Source organism: Entelurus aequoreus, linkage group LG07 (assembly GCF_033978785.1).
Source record: "Entelurus aequoreus isolate RoL-2023_Sb linkage group LG07, RoL_Eaeq_v1.1, whole genome shotgun sequence".
In the NCBI taxonomy this organism is placed as follows: domain Eukaryota; kingdom Metazoa; phylum Chordata; class Actinopteri; order Syngnathiformes; family Syngnathidae; genus Entelurus; species Entelurus aequoreus.
The window spans coordinates 24472680-24489586 of record NC_084737.1 but is presented as its reverse complement, the minus strand read 5'-3'; the positions used below and the strand labels follow the sequence as shown (position 1 = coordinate 24489586).

Genomic DNA, 16907 nt, shown 5'->3' with positions numbered 1-16907 from the left:
CTACGCTAGGAAAGTATCATCTTTGCTCAGGCACACCCTCCTTGTGTTGTAGTAAAATAATTTGGTGTTTCGGCAATAGCCACAAGACTAGATCTGACTAATTGGAGTCAAAGGTTAAATCCGAACAATCTGAGTCTAAGAATAGATCTGACCAACTTGTTTCTATGAGCATGAACTGGCCAAGCCTACTTGGATGAGAAGCGAAACATTTTCTAAGACAAACCAAACAGTCCAGTTGCAATGGATTGAATGCCTTGAGATTACAATGACCTGGATGACTGAAAACATCCATAGGCATTGATGTATTGAAAAACAGAATTTCTACGTCTATGTCACAGACAGAGGGGGAATTAGCTCAAATGGTAGAGCACTCGCTTTGCATGTGAGAGGTAGCGGGACCGATACCTGCATTCTCCAAATGTTTTAACGTCAAAAAAAGGTTTCCTTTGAGTAGAAGTAGGTAAATGAGCAAGCAAACTTCTTTCTGTTAAAGATGAAAAGTGATTTTGAGGAAACATGCAGAAAGGTCAGGTCGTCACCTCAGCTCTAGAAAGTCGTGACACATGACAGTGTGATACTCTGTAACCACAGTTAAACATTGTTATTCTGATCTACGCGTTAACAACCTTTCGTCAGTTGAGGCCAACTAAAGAGAACAACAGCTCGATGAGGATGGGATTCGAACCCACGCGTGTAGAACACAATGGATTAGCAGTCCATCGCCTTAACCACTCGGCCACCTCATCTTAGTTTGTTCATGTCAATACTTGCTGAGAGGCTGCAAATAATAGTTTTTATGAACAAAGTCTACATCACAACATGTAACCACATGGACATATAGAGGAATTAAGATATTGTTGTGTTATTTTTAAAACATTAAAAAAAATAGTAAACTGCATAAATATTTGGGGTTTTGGCACAAAACTTTGGACATAATCTGACCAATCTAAGTCTATAAACCCAAACTGAAAAAGCCTACTTGGATGAGAGGCGAAACGTCAAGGTCAACCTTGACATTGATGACTGAACAGAGGAGGTGGTCTGCGAAATCAACTATTATCCACATACAACACTGTTCTTTCAACCATTCCTAAATTACTCTGCAATTTAGCCTCCAGCAAATAACAGGAGTTAGAAACACCCTGGTCACAGATGCTCCTTTGTGCCTTTGTTACAACTGAAAGAAATGCTAACAAGGGTGATTCTGACTATGTTGGGCTGATAGTGGTCGATCCACAGCGATACTTCTGCCACACAATACCACAATGCGAACGAAGGGAAATTCCACTTCGATGACTGTCGTTGCTGCGATGCGTTGGCGACTTGTCCAAGGTGTTCACCGCATTCCACCCTAATGCAGCTGAGATAGTTTTCCAGCACCCCACGCGACCCTAAAAGGGACAAGCGGTAGACAGCGGATGAATGGATGACTGTTGTTGGCACTGACAGTGGGAATGCTCTTCTGCATCTCAACAGATGTTTTGCTCACTACGCTAGGACAGTATCATCTTTGCTCAGGCACACCCTCCTTGTGTTGTAGTAAAATAATTTGGGGTTTCGGCAATAGCCACAAGACTAGATCTGACCAATTGGAGTCAAAGGTTAAATCCGAACAATCTGAGTCTAAGAATAGATCTGACCAACCTGTTTCTATGAGCATGAACTGATCAAGCCTACTTGGATGAGAAGCGAAACATTTTCTAAGACAAACCAAACAGTCCAGTTGCAATGGATTGAATGCCTTGAGATTACAATGACCTGGATGACTGAAAACATCCATAGGCATTGATGTATTGAAAAACAGAATTTCTACGTCTATGTCACAGACAGAGGGGGAATTAGCTCAAACGGTAGAGCGCTCGCTTTGCATGTGAGAGGTAGCGGGATCGATACCTGCATTCTCCAAATGTTTTAACGACAAAGACAGGTTTCCTTTGAGTAGAAGTAGGTAAATGAGCAAGCAAACTTCTTTCTGTTAAAGATGAGAAGTGATTTTGAGGAAACATGCAGAAATGTCAGGTAGTCACCTCAGCTCTAAAAAGTCGTGACACATGACAGTGTGATACTCTGTAACCACAGTCAAACATTGTTATTCTGATCAACGCGTTAACAACCTTTCGTCAGTTGAGGCCAACTAAAGAGAACAACAGCTCGATGAGGATGGGATTCGAACCCTTGCGTGTAGAACACAATGTATTAGCAGTCCATCGCCTTAACCACTCGGCCACCTCATCTAGCTTTGTTCATGTCAATACCTGCTGAGAGGCTGCAAATAATAGTTTTTATGATCAAAGTCTACATCACAACATGTAACCACATGGACATATAGAGGAATTAAGATATTGTTGTGTTATTTTTACAACATTAAAAAAAATAGTAAACTGTATAAATATTTGGGGTTTTGGCACCAAACTTTGGACATAATCTGACCAATCTAAGTCTATGAACCCAAACTGATAAAGCCTACTTGGATGAGAGGCGAAACGTCAAGGTCAACCTTGACATTGATGACTGAACAGAGGAGGTGGTCTGCGAAATCACCTATTATCCACATACAACACTGTTCTTTCAACCATTCCTAAAATACTCTGCAATTTAGCCTCCGGCAAATAACAGGAGTTAGAAACACCCTGGTCACAGATGCTCCTTTGTGGCTTTTTTTACAACTGAAAGAAATGCTAACAAGGGTGAGTCTGACTATGTTGGGCTGATAGTGGTCGATCCACAGCGATACTTCTGCCACACAATACCACAATGCGAAAGAAGGGAAATTCCACTTCGATGACTGTCGTTGCTGCGATGCGTTGGCGACTTGTCCAAGGTGTTCACCGCATTCCACCCAAATGCAGCTGAGATAGGTTTCAGCACCCCACGAGACCCTAAATAGGGCCAAGCGGTAGAAAGCGGATGAATGGATGACTGTTGTTGGCACTGACAGTGGGAATGCTCTTCTGCATCTCAACAGATGTTTTGCTCACTATGCTAGGACAGTATCATCTTTGCTCAGGCACACCCTCCTTGTGTTGTAGTAAAATAATTTGTGGTTTCAGCAATAGCCACAAGACTAGATCTGACCAATTGGAGTCAAAGGTTAAATCCGAACAATCTGAGTCTAAGAATAGATCTGACCAACCTGTTTCTATGAGCATGAACTGGCCAAGCCTACTTGGATGAGAACCGAAACATTTTCTAAGACAAACCAAACAGTCCAGTTGCAATGGATTGAATGCCTTGAGATTACAATGACCTGGATGACTGAAAACATCCATAGGCATTGATGTATTGAAAAACAGAATTTCTACGTCTATGTGACAGGCAGAGGGGGAATTAGCTCAAATGGTAGAGCGCTCGCTTTGCATGTGAGAGGTAGCGGGATAGATACCTGCATTCTCCAAATGTTTTAACGTCAAAAAAATGTTTCCTTTGAGTAGAAGTAGGTAAATGAGCAAGCAAACTTCTTTCTGTTAAAGATGAGAAGTGATTTTGAGGAAACATGCAGAAAGGTCAGGTAGTCACCTCAGCTCTAGAAAGTCGTGACACATGACGGTGTGATACTCTGTAACCACAGTCAAACATTGTTATTCTGATCTACGCGTTAACAACCTTTCGTCAGTTGAGGACAACTAAAGAGAACAACAGCTCGATGAGGATGGGATTCGAACCCACGCGTGTAGAACACAATGGATTAGCAGTCCATCGCCTTAACCACTCGGCCACCTCATCTAGCTTTGTTCATGTCAATACTTGCTGAGAGGCTACAAATAATAGTTTTTATGATCAAAGTCTACATCACAACATGTAACCACATGGACATATAGAGGAATTAAGATATTGTTGTGTTATTTTTACAACATTAAAAAAAATAGTAAACTGTATAAATATTTGGGGTTTTGGCACCAACCGATGGACATAATCTGACCAATCTAAGTCTATAAACCCAAACTGATGAAGCCTACTTGGATGAGAGGCGAAACGTCAAGGTCAACCTTGACATTGATGACTGAACAGAGGAGGTGGTCTGCGAAATCACCTATTATCCACATACAACACTGTTCTTTCAACCATTCCTAAAATACTCTGCAATTTAGCCTCCAGCAAATAACAGGAGTTAGAAACACCCTGGTCACAGATGCTCCTTTGTGCCTTTGTTACAACTGAAATAAATGCTAACAAGGGTGATTCTGACTATGTTGGGCTGATAGTGGTCGATCCACAGCGATACTTCTGCCACACAATACCACAATGCGAACGAAGGGAAATTCCACTTCGATGACTGTTGTTGCTGCGATGCGTTGGCGACTTGTCCAAGGTGTTCACCGCATTCCACCCAAATGCAGCTGAGAAAGGTTTCAGCACCCCACGCGACCCTAAAAGGGACAAGCGGTAGAAAGCGGATGAATGGATGACTGTTGTTGGCAATGACATTGGGAATGCTATTCTGCATCTCAACAGATGTTTTGCTCACTATGCTAGGACAGTATCATCTTTGCTCAGCCACACCCTCCTTGTGTTGTAGTAAAATAATTTGTGGTTTCAGCAATAGCCACAAGACTAGATCTGACCAATTGGAGTCAAAGGTTAAATCCGAACAATCTGAGTCTAAGAATAGATCTGACCAACCTGTTTCTATGAGCATGAACTGGCCAAGCCTACTTGGATGAGAAGCGAAACATTTTCTAAGACAAACCAAACAGTCCAGTTGCAATGGATTGAATGCCTTGAGATTACAATGACCTGGATGACTGAAAACATCCATAGGCATTGATGTATTGAAAAACAGAATTTCTACGTCTATGTGACAGGCAGAGGGGGAATTAGCTCAAATGGTAGAGCGCTCGCTTTGCATGTGAGAGGTAGCGGGATCGATACCTGCATTCTCCAAATGTTTTAACGTCAAAAAAAGGTTTCCTTTGAGTAGAAGTAGGTAAATGAGCAAGCAAACTTCTTTCTGTTAAAGATGAGAAGTGATTTTGAGGAAACATGCAGAAAGGTCAGGTAGTCACCTCAGCTCTAGAAAGTCATGACACATGACAGTGTGATACTCTGTAACCACAGTCAAACATTGTTATTCTGATCTACGCGTTAACAACCTTTCGTCAGTTGAGGACAACTAAAGAGAACAACAGCTCGATGAGGATGGGATTCGAACCCACGCGTGTAGAACACAATGGATTAGCAGTCCATCGCCTTAACCACTCGGCCACCTCATCTAGCTTTGTTCATGTCAATACTTGCTGAGAGGCTGCAAATAATAGTTTTTATGATCAAAGTCTACATCACAACATGTAACCACATGGACATATAAAAGAATTAAGATATTGTTGTGTTATTTTTACAACATTAAAAAAAATAGTAAACTGTATAAATATTTCGGGTTTTGGCACCAAACTTCGGACATAATCTGACCAATCTAAGTCTATGAACCCAAACTGATGAAGCCTACTTGGATGAGAGGCGAAACGTCAAGGTCAACCTTGACATTGATGACTGAACAGAGGATGTGGTCTGCAAAATCACCTATTATCCACATACAACACTGTTCTTTCAACCATTCCTAAAATACTCTGCAATTTAGCCTCCAGCAAATAACAGGAGTTAGAAACACCCTGGTCACAGATGCTCCTTTCTGCCTTTGTTACAACTGAAAGAAATGCTAACAAGGGTGATTCTGACTATGTTGGGCTGATAGTGGTCGATCCACAGCGATACTTCTGCCACACAATACCACAATGCGAACGAAGGGGAATTCCACTTCGATGACTGTTGTTGCTGCGATGCGTTGGCGACTTGTCCAAGGTGTTCACCGCATTCCACCCAAATGCAGCTGAGAAAGGTTTCAGCACCCCACGCGACCCTAAAAGGGACAAGCGGTAGAAAGCGGATGAATGGATGACTGTTGTTGGCACTGACAGTGGGAATGCTCTTCTGCATCTCAACAGATGTTTTGCTCACTACGCTAGGACAGTATCATCTTTGCTCAGGCACACCCTCCATGTGTTGTAGTAAAATAATTTGGGGTTTCGGCAATAGCCACAAGACTAGATCTGACCAATTGGAGTCAAAGGTTAAATCCGAACAATCTGAGTCTAAGAATTGATCTGACCAACCTGTTTCTATGAGCATGAACTGGCCAAGCCTACTTGGATGAGAAGCGAAACATTTTCTAAGACAAACCAAACAGTCCAGTTGCAATGGATTGAATGCCTTGAGATTACAATGACCTGGATGACTGAAAACATCCATAGGCATTGATGTATTGAAAAACAGAATTTCTACGTCTATGAGACAGACAGAGGGGGAATTAGCTCAAATGGTAGAGCGCTCGCTTTGCATGTGAGAGGTAGCGGGATCGATACCTGCATTCTCCAAATGTTTTAACGTCAAAAAAAGGTTTCCTTTGAGTAGAAGTAGGTAAATGAGCAAGCAAACTTCTTTCTGTTAAAGATGAGAAGTGATTTTGAGGAAACATGCAGAAAGGTCAGGTAGTCACCTCAGCTCTAGAAAGTCGTGACACATGACAGTGTGATACTCTGTAACCACAGTCAAACATTGTTATTCTGATCTATGCGTTAACAACCTTTCGTCAGTTGAGGCCAACTAAAGATAACAACAGCTCGATGAGGATGGGATTCGAACCCACGCGTGTAGAACACAATGGATTAGCAGTCCATCGCCTTAACCACTCGGCCACCTCATCTTAGTTTGTTCATGTCAATACTTGCTGAGAGGCTGCAAATAATAGTTTTTATGATCAAAGTCTACATCACAACATGTAACCACATGGACATATAGAGGAATTAAGATATTGTTGTGTTATTTTTACAACATTAAAAAAAATAGTAAACTGTATAAATATTTGGGGTTTTGGCACCAAACTTTGGACATAATCTGACCAATCTAGCTGAGATAGGTTCCAGCACCCCACGTGACCCTAAAAGGGACAAGCGGTAGAAAGCGGATGAATGGATGGCTATTGTTGGCACTGACAGTGGGAATGCTCTTCTGCATCTCAACAGATGTTTTGCTCACTACGCTAAGACAGTATCATCTTTGCTCAGGCACACCCTCCTTGTGTTGGAGTAAAATAATTTGGGGTTTCGGCAATAGCAACTAGACTAGATCTGACCAATTGGAGTCAAAGGTTAAATCCAAACAATCTGAGTCTAAGAATAGATCTGACCAACCTGTTTCTATGAGCATGAACTGGCCAAGCCTACTTGGATGAGAAGCGAAACATTTTCTAAGACAAACCAAACAGTCCAGTTGCAATGGATTGAATGCCTTGAGATCACAATGACCTGGATGACTGAAAACATCCATAGGCGTTGATGTATTGAAAAGCAGAATTTCTATGTCTATGTCACAGACAGAGGGGGAATTAGCTCAAATGGTAGAGCGCTCGCTTTGCATGTGAGCGGTAGCGGGATCGATACCTGCATTCTCCAAAAGTTTTAATGTCAAAAAAAGGTTTCCTTTGAGTAGAAGTAGGTTAATGAGCATACTTTTTTCTGTTAAATATGAGAAGTCATTTTAAGGAAACATGCAGAAAGGTCAGGTAGTCACCTCAGTTCTAGAAAGTCGTTGACACATGACAGTGTGATACTCTGTAACCACAGTCAAACATTGTTATTCTGATCTACGCGTTCACAACCTTTCGTCAGTTGAGGCCAACTAAAGAGAACAACAGCTCGATGAGGATGGGATTCGAACCCACGCGTGTAGAACACAATGGATTAGCAGTCCATCGCCTTAACCACTCGGCCACCTCATCTTAGTTTGTTCATGTCAATACTTGCTGAGAGGCTGCAAATAATAGTTTTTATGAACAAAGTCTACATCACAACATGTAACCACATGGACATATAGAGAAATTAAGATATTGTTGTGTTATTTTTAAAACATTAAAAAAAATAGTAAACTGTATAAATATTTTGGGTTTTGGCACCAACCGTTGGACATAATCTGACCAATCTAAGTCTATAAACCCAAACTGATGAAGCCTACTTGGATGAGAGGCGAAACATCAAGGTCAACCTTGACATTGATGACTGAACAGAGGAGGTGGTCTGCGAAATCACCTATTATCCACATACAACACTGTTCTTTCAACCATTCCTAAAATACTCTGCAATTTAGCCTCCAGCAAATAACAGGAGTTAGAAACACCCTGGTCACAGATGCTCCTTTGTGCCTTTGTTACAACTGAAATAAATGCTAACAAGGGTGATTCTGACTATGTTGGGCTGATAGTGGTCGATCCACAGCGATACTTCTGCCACACAATACCACAATGCGAACGAAGGGAAATTCCACTTCGATGACTGTTGTTGCTGCGATGCGTTGGCGACTTGTCCAAGGTGTTCAGCGCATTCCACCCAAATGCAGCTGAGAAAGGTTTCAGCACCCCACGCGACCCTAAAAGGGACAAGCGGTAGAAAGCGGATGAATGGATGACTGTTGTTGGCAATGACATTGGGAATGCTATTCTGCATCTCAACAGATGTTTTGCTCACTATGCTAGGACAGTATCATCTTTGCTCAGGCACACCCTCCTTGTGTTGTAGTAAAATAATTTGTGGTTTCAGCAATAGCCACAAGACTAGATCTGACCAATTGGAGTCAAAGGTTAAATCCGAACAATCTGAGTCTAAGAATAGATCTGACCAACCTGTTTCTATGAGCATGAACTGGCCAAGCCTACTTGGATGAGAAGCGAAACATTTTCTAAGACAAACCAAACAGTCCAGTTGCAATGGATTGAATGCCTTGAGATTACAATGACCTGGATGACTGAAAACATCCATAGGCATTGATGTATTGAAAAACAGAATTTCTACGTCTATGTGACAGGCAGAGGGGGAATTAGCTCAAATGGTAGAGCGCTCGCTTTGCATGTGAGAGGTAGCGGGATAGATACCTGCATTCTCCAAATGTTTTAACGTCAAAAAAATGTTTCTTTTGAGTAGAAGTAGGTAAATGAGCAAGCAAACTTCTTTCTGTTAAAGATGAGAAGTGATTTTGAGGAAACATGCAGAAAGGTCAGGTAGTCACCTCAGCTCTAGAAAGTCGTGACACATGACGGTGTGATACTCTGTAACCACAGTCAAACATTGTTATTCTGATCTACGCGTTAACAACCTTTCGTCAGTTGAGGCCAACTAAAGAGAACAACAGCTCGATGAGGATGGGATTCGAACCCACGCGTGTAGAACACAATGGATTAGCAGTCCATCGCCTTAACCACTCGGCCACCTCATCTTAGTTTGTTCATGTCAATACTTGCTGAGAGGCTGCAAATAATAGTTTTTATGATCAAAGTCTACATCACAACATGTAACCACATGGACATATAGAAGAATTAAGATATTGTTGTGTTATTTTTACAACATTAAAAAAAATAGTAAACTGTATAAATATTTCGGGTTTTGGCACCAAACTTCGGACATAATCTGACCAATCTAAGTCTATGAACCCAAACTGATAAAGCCTACTTGGATGAGAGGCGAAACGTCAAGGTCAACCTTGACATTGATGACTGAACAGAGGAGGTGGTCTGCGAAATCACCTATTATCCACATACAACACTGTTCTTTCAACCATTCCTAAAATACTCTGCAATTTAGCCTCCAGCAAATAACAGGAGTTAGAAACACCCTGGTCACAGATGCTCCTTTGTGCCTTTGTTACAACTGAAAGAAATGCTAACAAGGGTGATTCTGACTATGTTGGGCTGATAGTGGTCGATCCACAGCGATACTTCTGCCACACAATACCACAATGCGAACGAAGGGAAATTCCACTTCGATGACTGTCGTTGCTGCGATGCGTTGGCGACTTGTCCAAGGTGTTCACCGCATTCCACCCAAATGCAGCTGAGATAGGTTTCAGCACCCCACGCGACCCTAAAAGGGACAAGCGGTAGAAAGCGGATGAATGGATGACTGTTGTTGGCACTGACAGTGGGAATGCTCTTCTGCATCTCAACAGATGTTTTGCTCACTACGCTAGGACAGTATCATCTTTGCTCAGGCACACCCTCCTTGTGTTGTAGTAAAATAATTTGGGGTTTCGGCAATAGCCACAAGACTAGATCTGACCAATTGGAGTCAAAGGTTAAATCCGAACAATCTGAGTCTAAGAATAGATCTGACCAACCTGTTTCTATGAGCATGAACTGGCCAAGCCTACTTGGATGAGAAGCGAAACATTTTCTAAGGCAAACCAAACAGTCCAGTTGCAATGGATTGAATGCCTTGAGATTACAATGACCTGGATGACTGAAAACACTTAGGCATTGATGTATTGAAAAACAGAATTTCTACATCTACGTGACAGGCAGAGGGGGAATTAGCTCAAATGGTAGAGCGCTCGCTTTGCATGTGAGAGGTAGCGGGATCGATACCTGCATTCTCCAAAAGTTTTAATGTCAAAAAAAGGTTTCCTTTGAGTAGAAATAGGTAAATGAGCAAGCAAACTTCTTTCTGTTAAAGATGAGAAGTGATTTTGAGGAAACATGCAGAAAGGTCAGGTAGTCACCTCGGCTCTAGAAAGTCGTGACACATGACGGTGTGATACTCTGTAACCAAAGTCAAACATTGTTATTCTGATCTACGCGTTAACAACCTTTCGTCAGTTGAGGACAACTAAAGAGAACAACAGCTCGATGAGGATGGGATTCGAACCCACGCGTGTAGAACACAATGGATTAGCAGTCCATCGCCTTAACCACTCGGCCACCTCATCTAGCTTTGTTCATGTCAATACTTGCTGAGAGGCTACAAATAATAGTTTTTATGATCAAAGTCTACATCACAACATGTAACCACATGGACATATAGAGGAATTAAGATATTGTTGTGTTATTTTTACAACATTAAAAAAAATAGTAAACTGTATAAATATTTGGGGTTTTGGCACCAACCGATGGACATAATCTGACCAATCTAAGTCTATAAACCCAAACTGATGAAGCCTACTTGGATGAGAGGCGAAACGTCAAGGTCAACCTTGACATTGATGACTGAACAGAGGAGGTGGTCTGCGAAATCACCTATTATCCACATACAACACTGTTCTTTCAACCATTCCTAAAATACTCTGCAATTTAGCCTCCAGCAAATAACAGGAGTTAGAAACACCCTGGTCACAGATGCTCCTTTGTGCCTTTGTTACAACTGAAAGAAATGCTAACAAGGGTGATTCTGACTATGTTGGGCTGATAGTGGTCGATCCACAGCGATACTTCTGCCACACAATACCACAATGCGAACGAAGGGGAATTCCACTTCGATGACTGTTGTTGCTGCGATGCGTTGGCGACTTGTCCAAGGTGTTCACCGCATTCCACCCAAATGCAGCTGAGAAAGGTTTCAGCACCCCACGCGACCCTAAAAGGGACAAGCGGTAGAAAGCGGATGAATGGATGACTGTTGTTGGCACTGACATTGGGAATGCTCTTCTGCATCTCAACAGATGTTTTGCTCACTACGCTAGGACAGTATCATCTTTGCTCAGGCACACCCTCCTTGTGTTGTAGTAAAATAATTTGGGGTTTCAGCAATAGCCACAAGACTAGATCCGACCAATTGGAGTCAAAGGTTAAATCCGAACAATCTGAGTCTAAGAATAGATCTGACCAACCTGTTTCTATGAGCATGAACTGGCCAAGCCTACTTGGATGAGAAGCGAAACATTTTCTAAGACAAACCAAACAGTCCAGTTGCAATGGATTGAATGCCTTGAGATTACAATGACCTGGATGACTGAAAACACTTAGGCATTGATGTATTGAAAAACAGAATTTCTACATCTACGTGACAGGCAGAGGGGGAATTAGCTCAAATGGTAGAGCGCTCGCTTTGCATGTGAGAGGTAGCGGGATCGATACCTGCATTCTCCAAATGTTTTAACGTCAAAAAAAGGTTTCCTTTGAGTAGAAGTAGGTAAATGAGCAAGCAAACTTCTTTCTGTTAAAGATGAGAAGTGATTTTGAGGAAACATGCAGACAGGTCAGGTAGTCACCTCAGCTCTAGAAAGTCATGACACATGACAGTGTGATACTCTGTAACCACAGTCAAACATTGTTATTCTGATCTACGCGTTAACAACCTTTCGTCAGTTGAGGCCAACTAAAGAGAACAACAGCTCGACGAGGATGGGATTCGAACCCACGCGTGTAGAACACAATGGATTAGCAGTCCATCGCCTTAACCACTCGGCCACCTCATCTAGCTTTGTTCATGTCAATACTTGCTGAGAGGCTGAAAATAATAGTTTTTATGATCAAAGTCTACATCACAACATGTAACCACATGGACATATAGAGGAATTAAGATATTGTTGTGTTATTTTTACAACATTAAAAAAAATAGTAAACTGCATAAATATTTGGGGTTTTGGCACCAACCGTTGGACATAATCTGACCAATCTAAGTCTATAAACCCAAACTGATGAAGCCTACTTGGATGAGAGGCGAAACGTCAAGGTCAACCTTGACATTGATGACTGAACAGAGGAGGTGGTCTGCGAAATCACCTATTATCCACATACAACACTGTTCTTTCAACCATTCCTAAAATACTCTGCAATTTAGCCTCCAGCAAATAACAGGAGTTAGAAACACCCTGGTCACAGATGCTCCTTTGTGCCTTTGTTACAACTGAAAGAAATGCTAACAAGGGTGATTCTGACTATGTTGGGCTGATAGTGGTCGATCCACAGCGATACTTCTGCCACACAACACCACAATGCGAACGAAGGGAAATTCCACTTCGATGACTGTTGTTGCTGTGATGCGTTGGCGACTTGTCCAAGGTGTTCACCGCATTCCACCCAAATGCAGCTGAGAAAGGTTTCAGCACCCCACCCGACCCTAAAAGGGACAAGCGGTAGAAAGCGGATGAATGGATGACTGTTGTTGGCACTGACAGTGGGAATGCTCTTCTGCATCTCAACAGATGTTTTGCTCACTACGCTAGGACAGTATCATCTTTGCTCAGGCACACCCTCCATGTGTTGTAGTAAAATAATTTGGGGTTTCGGCAATAGCCACAAGACTAGATCTGACCAATTGGAGTCAAAGGTTAAATCCGAACAATCTGAGTCTAAGAATTGATCTGACCAACCTGTTTCTATGAGCATGAACTGGCCAAGCCTACTTGGATGAGAAGCGAAACATTTTCTAAGACAAACCAAACAGTCCAGTTGCAATGGATTGAATGCCTTGAGATTACAATGACCTGGATGACTGAAAACATCCATAGGCATTGATGTATTGAAAAACAGAATTTCTACGTCTATGAGACAGTCAGAGGGGGAATTAGCTCAAATGGTAGAGCGCTCGCTTTGCATGTGAGAGGTAGCGGGATCGATACCTGCATTCTCCAAATGTTTTAACGTCAAAAAAAGGTTTCCTTTGAGTAGAAGTAGGTAAATGAGCAAGCAAACTTCTTTCTGTTAAAGATGAGAAGTGATTTTGAGGAAACATGCAGAAAGGTCAGGTAGTCACCTCAGCTCTAGAAAGTCGTGACACATGACAGTGTGATACTCTGTAACCACAGTCAAACATTGTTATTCTGATCTATGCGTTAACAACCTTTCGTCAGTTGAGGCCAACTAAAGATAACAACAGCTCGATGAGGATGGGATTCGAACCCACGCGTGTAGAACACAATGGATTAGCAGTCCATCGCCTTAACCACTCGGCCACCTCATCTTAGTTTGTTCATGTCAATACTTGCTGAGAGGCTGCAAATAATAGTTTTTATGATCAAAGTCTACATCACAACATGTAACCACATGGACATATAGAGGAATTAAGATATTGTTGTGTTATTTTTACAACATTAAAAAAAATAGTAAACTGTATAAATATTTGGGGTTTTGGCACCAAACTTTGGACATAATCTGACCAATCTAGCTGAGATAGGTTCCAGCACCCCACGTGACCCTAAAAGGGACAAGCGGTAGAAAGCGGATGAATGGATGGCTATTGTTGGCACTGACAGTGGGAATGCTCTTCTGCATCTCAACAGATGTTTTGCTCACTACGCTAAGACAGTATCATCTTTGCTCAGGCACACCCTCCTTGTGTTGGAGTAAAATAATTTGGGGTTTCGGCAATAGCAACTAGACTAGATCTGACCAATTGGAGTCAAAGGTTAAATCCAAACAATCTGAGTCTAAGAATAGATCTGACCAACCTGTTTCTATGAGCATGAACTGGCCAAGCCTACTTGGATGAGAAGCGAAACATTTTCTAAGACAAACCAAACAGTCCAGTTGCAATGGATTGAATGCCTTGAGATCACAATGACCTGGATGACTGAAAACATCCATAGGCGTTGATGTATTGAAAAGCAGAATTTCTATGTCTATGTCACAGACAGAGGGGGAATTAGCTCAAATGGTAGAGCGCTCGCTTTGCATGTGAGCGGTAGCGGGATCGATACCTGCATTCTCCAAAAGTTTTAATGTCAAAAAAAGGTTTCCTTTGAGTAGAAGTAGGTTAATGAGCATACTTTTTTCTGTTAAATATGAGAAGTCATTTTAAGGAAACATGCAGAAAGGTCAGGTAGTCACCTCAGTTCTAGAAAGTCGTTGACACATGACAGTGTGATACTCTGTAACCACAGTCAAACATTGTTATTCTGATCTACGCGTTCACAACCTTTCGTCAGTTGAGGCCAACTAAAGAGAACAACAGCTCGATGAGGATGGGATTCGAACCCACGCGTGTAGAACACAATGGATTAGCAGTCCATCGCCTTAACCACTCGGCCACCTCATCTTAGTTTGTTCATGTCAATACTTGCTGAGAGGCTGCAAATAATAGTTTTTATGAACAAAGTCTACATCACAACATGTAACCACATGGACATATAGAGAAATTAAGATATTGTTGTGTTATTTTTAAAACATTAAAAAAAATAGTAAACTGTATAAATATTTTGGGTTTTGGCACCAACCGTTGGACATAATCGGACCAATCTAAGTCTATAAACCCAAACTGATGAAGCCTACTTGGATGAGAGGCGAAACATCAAGGTCAACCTTGACATTGATGACTGAACAGAGGAGGTGGTCTGCGAAATCACCTATTATCCACATACAACACTGTTCTTTCAACCATTCCTAAAATACTCTGCAATTTAGCCTCCAGCAAATAACAGGAGTTAGAAACACCCTGGTCACAGATGCTCCTTTGTGCCTTTGTTACAACTGAAAGAAATGCTAACAAGGGTGATTCTGACTATGTTGGGCTGATAGTGGTCGATCCACAGCGATACTTCTGCCACACAATACCACAATGCGAACGAAGGGAAATTCCACTTCGATGACTGTTGTTGCTGCGATGCGTTGGCGACTTGTCCAAGGTGTTCAGCGCATTCCACCCAAATGCAGCTGAGAAAGGTTTCAGCACCCCACGCGACCCTAAAAGGGACAAGCGGTAGAAAGCGGATGAATGGATGACTGTTGTTGGCAATGACATTGGGAATGCTATTCTGCATCTCAACAGATGTTTTGCTCACTATGCTAGGACAGTATCATCTTTGCTCAGGCACACCCTCCTTGTGTTGTAGTAAAATAATTTGTGGTTTCAGCAATAGCCACAAGACTAGATCTGACCAATTGGAGTCAAAGGTTAAATCCGAACAATCTGAGTCTAAGAATAGATCTGACCAACCTGTTTCTATGAGCATGAACTGGCCAAGCCTACTTGGATGAGAAGCGAAACATTTTCTAAGACAAACCAAACAGTCCAGTTGCAATGGATTGAATGCCTTGAGATTACAATGACCTGGATGACTGAAAACATCCATAGGCATTGATGTATTGAAAAACAGAATTTCTACGTCTATGTGACAGGCAGAGGGGGAATTAGCTCAAATGGTAGAGCGCTCGCTTTGCATGTGAGAGGTAGCGGGATAGATACCTGCATTCTCCAAATGTTTTAACGTCAAAAAAATGTTTCTATTGAGTAGAAGTAGGTAAATGAGCAAGCAAACTTCTTTCTGTTAAAGATGAGAAGTGATTTTGAGGAAACATGCAGAAAGGTCAGGTAGTCACCTCAGCTCTGGAAAGTCGTGACACATGACAGTGTGATACTCTGTAACCACAGTCAAACATTGTTATTCTGATCTACGCGTTAACAACCTTTCGTCAGTTGAGGCCAACTAAAGAGAACAACAGCTCGATGAGGATGGGATTCGAACCCACGCGTGTAGAACACAATGGATTAGCAGTCCATCGCCTTAACCACTCGGCCACCTCATCTAGCTTTGTTCATGTCAATACTTGCTGAGAGGCTGCAAATAATAGTTTTTATGATCAAAGTCTACATCACAACATGTAACCACATGGACATATAGAAGAATTAAGATATTGTTGTGTTATTTTTACAACATTAAAAAAAATAGTAAACTGTATAAATATTTGGGGTTTTGGCACCAAACTTCGGACATAATCTGACCAATCTAGCTGAGATAGGTTCCAGCACCCCACGTGACCCTAAAAGGGACAAGCGGTAGAAAGCGGATGAATGGATGGCTATTGTTGGCACTGACAGTGGGAATGCTCTTCTGCATCTCAACAGATGTTTTGCTCACTACGCTAAGACAGTATCATCTTTGCTCAGGCACACCCTCCTTGTGTTGGAGTAAAATAATTTGGGGTTTCGGCAATAGCCACAAGACTAGATCTGACCAATTGGAGTCAGAGGTTAAATCCGAACAATCTGAGTCTAAGAATTGATCTGACCAACCTGTTTCTATGAGCATGAACTGGCCAAGCCTACTTGGATGAGAAGCGAAACATTTTCTAAGACAAACCAAACAGTCCAGTTGCAATGGATTGAATGCCTTGAGATTACAATGACCTGGATGACTGAAAACATCCATAGGCGTTG

General features: G+C 41.9%; 11 non-coding genes across 11 annotated transcripts; all 11 read right to left on the bottom strand.

Annotated features, from left to right (window-relative positions):
* Positions 1–664: 664 nt before the first annotated feature.
* On the bottom strand, positions 665–746 carry trnas-gcu (transfer RNA serine (anticodon GCU)). The gene has a single exon. It is a non-coding gene; the product is annotated as a tRNA-Ser (tRNA).
* Positions 747–3641: 2895 nt separating this feature from the next.
* On the bottom strand, positions 3642–3723 carry trnas-gcu (transfer RNA serine (anticodon GCU)). Its single transcript has one exon. It is a non-coding gene; the product is annotated as a tRNA-Ser (tRNA).
* Positions 3724–5128: 1405 nt separating this feature from the next.
* Positions 5129–5210, bottom strand: trnas-gcu (transfer RNA serine (anticodon GCU)). The gene has a single exon. It is a non-coding gene; the product is annotated as a tRNA-Ser (tRNA).
* Positions 5211–6615: 1405 nt separating this feature from the next.
* On the bottom strand, positions 6616–6697 carry trnas-gcu (transfer RNA serine (anticodon GCU)). The gene has a single exon. It is a non-coding gene; the product is annotated as a tRNA-Ser (tRNA).
* Positions 6698–7689: 992 nt separating this feature from the next.
* Positions 7690–7771, bottom strand: trnas-gcu (transfer RNA serine (anticodon GCU)). The gene has a single exon. It is a non-coding gene; the product is annotated as a tRNA-Ser (tRNA).
* A 1405-nt stretch (positions 7772–9176) lies between these two features.
* Positions 9177–9258, bottom strand: trnas-gcu (transfer RNA serine (anticodon GCU)). Its single transcript has one exon. It is a non-coding gene; the product is annotated as a tRNA-Ser (tRNA).
* Positions 9259–10661: 1403 nt separating this feature from the next.
* On the bottom strand, positions 10662–10743 carry trnas-gcu (transfer RNA serine (anticodon GCU)). The gene has a single exon. It is a non-coding gene; the product is annotated as a tRNA-Ser (tRNA).
* Positions 10744–12146: 1403 nt separating this feature from the next.
* trnas-gcu (transfer RNA serine (anticodon GCU)) lies at positions 12147–12228 on the bottom strand. The gene has a single exon. It is a non-coding gene; the product is annotated as a tRNA-Ser (tRNA).
* Positions 12229–13633: 1405 nt separating this feature from the next.
* On the bottom strand, positions 13634–13715 carry trnas-gcu (transfer RNA serine (anticodon GCU)). The gene has a single exon. It is a non-coding gene; the product is annotated as a tRNA-Ser (tRNA).
* Positions 13716–14707: 992 nt separating this feature from the next.
* Positions 14708–14789, bottom strand: trnas-gcu (transfer RNA serine (anticodon GCU)). The gene has a single exon. It is a non-coding gene; the product is annotated as a tRNA-Ser (tRNA).
* A 1405-nt stretch (positions 14790–16194) lies between these two features.
* Positions 16195–16276, bottom strand: trnas-gcu (transfer RNA serine (anticodon GCU)). The gene has a single exon. It is a non-coding gene; the product is annotated as a tRNA-Ser (tRNA).
* Positions 16277–16907: the final 631 nt, after the last annotated feature.